The sequence below is a fragment of the Phyllobates terribilis genome, unplaced genomic scaffold (genome assembly GCF_046119375.1).
Source record: "Phyllobates terribilis strain yellow unplaced genomic scaffold, ASM4611937v1 Scaffold_2__4_contigs__length_985480577, whole genome shotgun sequence".
Taxonomy (NCBI): Eukaryota; Metazoa; Chordata; class Amphibia; order Anura; family Dendrobatidae; genus Phyllobates; species Phyllobates terribilis.
This window is the reverse complement of record NW_027362762.1, coordinates 5,419,487-5,422,464: the sequence shown is the minus strand read 5'-3', so window position 1 is coordinate 5,422,464 and position 2,978 is coordinate 5,419,487. Positions and strand designations below refer to the sequence as shown.

Sequence of the window (2,978 nt, the reverse complement as noted above, 5' to 3'; positions counted from 1 at the left end):
ACAAAAAAGTGTGAAACAACTGAAAATATGTCTTATATTCTAGGTTCATCAAAGTAGCCACTTTTTGCTTTGATGACTGCTTTGCACACTCTTGGCATTCTCTTGATGAGGTTCAAGAGGTAGACACTGGAAATGGTCTTCCAACAATCTTGAAGGAGTTCCCAGAGATGCTTAGCACTTGTTGGCCCTTTTGCCTTCACTCTGCGGTCCAGCTCACCCCAAACCATCTCGATTGGGTTCAGGTCTGGTGACTGTGGAGGCCAGGTCATCTGGCGTAGCCCCCCATCACTCTCCTTCTTAGCCAAATAGCCCTTACACAGCCTGGAGGTGTGTTTGGGGTCATTGTCCTGTTGAAAAATAAATGATGGCCCAACTAAACTCAAACCGGATGGAATAGCATGCCGCTGCAAGATGCTGTGGTAGCCATGCTGGTTCAATATGCCTTCAATTTTAAATAAATCCCCAACAGTGTCACCAGGAAAGCACCCCCATACCATCACACCTCCTCCTCCATGCTTCACGGTGGGAACCAGGCATGTAGAGTCCATCCGTTCACCTTTTCTGCGTCGCACAAAGACACGGTGGTTGGATCCAAATATCTCAAATTTGGACTCATCAGACCAAAGCACAGATTTCCACTGGTCTATTGTCCATTCCTTGTGTTCTTTAGCCCAAACAAGTCTCTTCTGCTTGTTGCCTGTCCTTAGCAGTGGTTTCCTAGCAGCTATTTTACCATGAAGGCCTGCTGCACAAAGTCTCCTCTTAACAGTTGTTGAAGAGATGTGTCTGCTGCTAGAACTGTGTGTGGCATTGACCTGGTCTCTAATCTGAGCTGCTGTTAACCTGCGATTTCTGAGGCTGGTGACTCGGATAAACTTATCCTCAGAAGCAGAGGTGACTCTTGGTCTTCCTTTCCTGGGGCGGTCCTCATGTGAGCCAGTTTCTTTGTAGCGCTTGATGGTTTTTGCAACTGCACTTGGGGATACTTTCAAAGTTTACCCAATTTTTCTGACTGACTGACCTTCATTTCTTGAAGTAATGATGGCCACTCGTTTTTCTTTACTTTGCTGCTTTTTTCTTGCCATAATACAAATTCTAACAGTCTATTCAGTAGGACTATCAGCTGTGTATCCACCAGACTTCTGCACAACACAACTGATGGTCCCAACCCCATTTATAAGGCAAGAAATCCCACTTATTAAACCGGACAGGGCACACCTGTGAAGTGAAAACCATTTCCGGTGACTACCTCTTGAAGCTCATAGAGAGAATGTCAAGAGTGTGCAAAGCAGTCATCAAAGCAAAAGGTGGCTACTTTGAAGAACCTAGAATATAAGACATATTTTCATTTGTTTCACACTTTTTTGTTAAGTATATAATTCCACATGTGGTAATTCATAGTTTTGATGCCTTCAGTGTGAATGTACAATTTTCATAGTCATGAAAATACAGAAAAATCTTTAAATGAGAAGGTGTGTCCAAACTTTTGGTCTGTACTATATGTTGTGCAGCCCTGGAAAAGAAGTATGGTCAGATGACCTAATGTTATCCTGTCACCTAAAGAAGGACTACACAGCTTACCGGGAAAGGAGGATAAGATCAAAATGACAAAGGAACTTTAAAAATTATTAATAAATGCAAATCTGTAAATTGTAAATTTTTCTAGAATGTGGCTTTTTACTTTTTTTTTCTAATAAGACATTGGCCCTATATCATTATATGTTCTGAATGGTCATTTTGTTTTTTCTCTTTATGCCATATATAGATAATTGAATGGATATTAATGTCTTTATTTCTCAGGCTGTATATCATAGGGTTCAACATGGGGGTTAACACTGTGTAGAACATGGCCACCAATGAGTCAATGTCTGAGGAGTAGGAAGGCTTTGGACTAATGTACATGAACAATAGAGGCAAGAAGTACATGTTCACCACAATAAAGTGGGAGGCGCAGGTGGAAAATTTCTTTCTACGTACCTTTGATGAAGTTATGTGTAGAATAGCTCTGATTATTTTAGCGTAGAATATCACAATAACGCAGAAACATGCAAAAAGCACAACACCACTCCCTGAAGAACCAATCTTGACATCGAACGGGGTGTCAGCGCAAGCCAACTCGAGAAGAGGTGGGTGGTCACAATAATAATGATGAATGACATTTTGTCCACAAAAAGGCAAGCTATGAGTCAATATAATTACTGTGATTGGGGAAGTAAACCCCAAGGTCCATATGACCAAATCTGAGATGATATTAAATTTGCTTAGTCATGATGGAATGGTAATGGAGCGGAGAACATATGGCCACATATCGATCATAAGCCATGACCGGGAGGAGGTAACTCTCAACGCCAATACATGCCTCAAAGAAATACATCTGTAATAAGCAGCCATTAAAGGAAATTCTATCTAGATTCTAGAAAACTTTCCAAGCATCTTGGGGATGGTCACGGTAGTGGACATCATGTCTACAAAAGACAGAATGATGACAAAGAAGTACATGGGGGTGTGTAGTCTTTGTTCCAAGGTACCAAGGAGGAATATAAGGCCATTTCCTGAGATGGTGGAAAGATAGATGAATAAAAAAATAAAAAAACACAACATGGGGAAACTATTAAGGCTTGGGAACACAAAGATGATGAACTCAGTGAGTCATTTCTGTAGTTGATATCTGTATTTTTCACCTGAGGGTCAGAGAAATAATATTATAATTAGTGTTGAGCGAGCATGCTCGACACTGCTCGGTACTGGCCCGAGCATCACTTGGGATGTTCGGCGAGCGCCGAGCATTTCCGGGTTACTCGGGCGGGAGCTCAGGTCTCCGCCCTGCATGTTTGGTGCTCTTTACAGAGCCAATGAACATGCAGGGATTGCCAGCCAGTCACTGTAATGCTGCAGCCATGTTGGTTGTGGGCATTACAGTGATTGGCTGGCCGCACAACGTCACCTCGAGTATTTAAAACAGGGCGCCGCCATCTTGG

The 2,978-nt window shown here is 42.3% G+C and overlaps 1 pseudogene; it reads right to left on the bottom strand.

The window, feature by feature from the left end:
• Positions 1–1,707: 1,707 nt before the first annotated feature.
• Positions 1,708–2,646, bottom strand: LOC141243037 (olfactory receptor 6N1-like; annotated as a pseudogene).
• Positions 2,647–2,978: the final 332 nt, after the last annotated feature.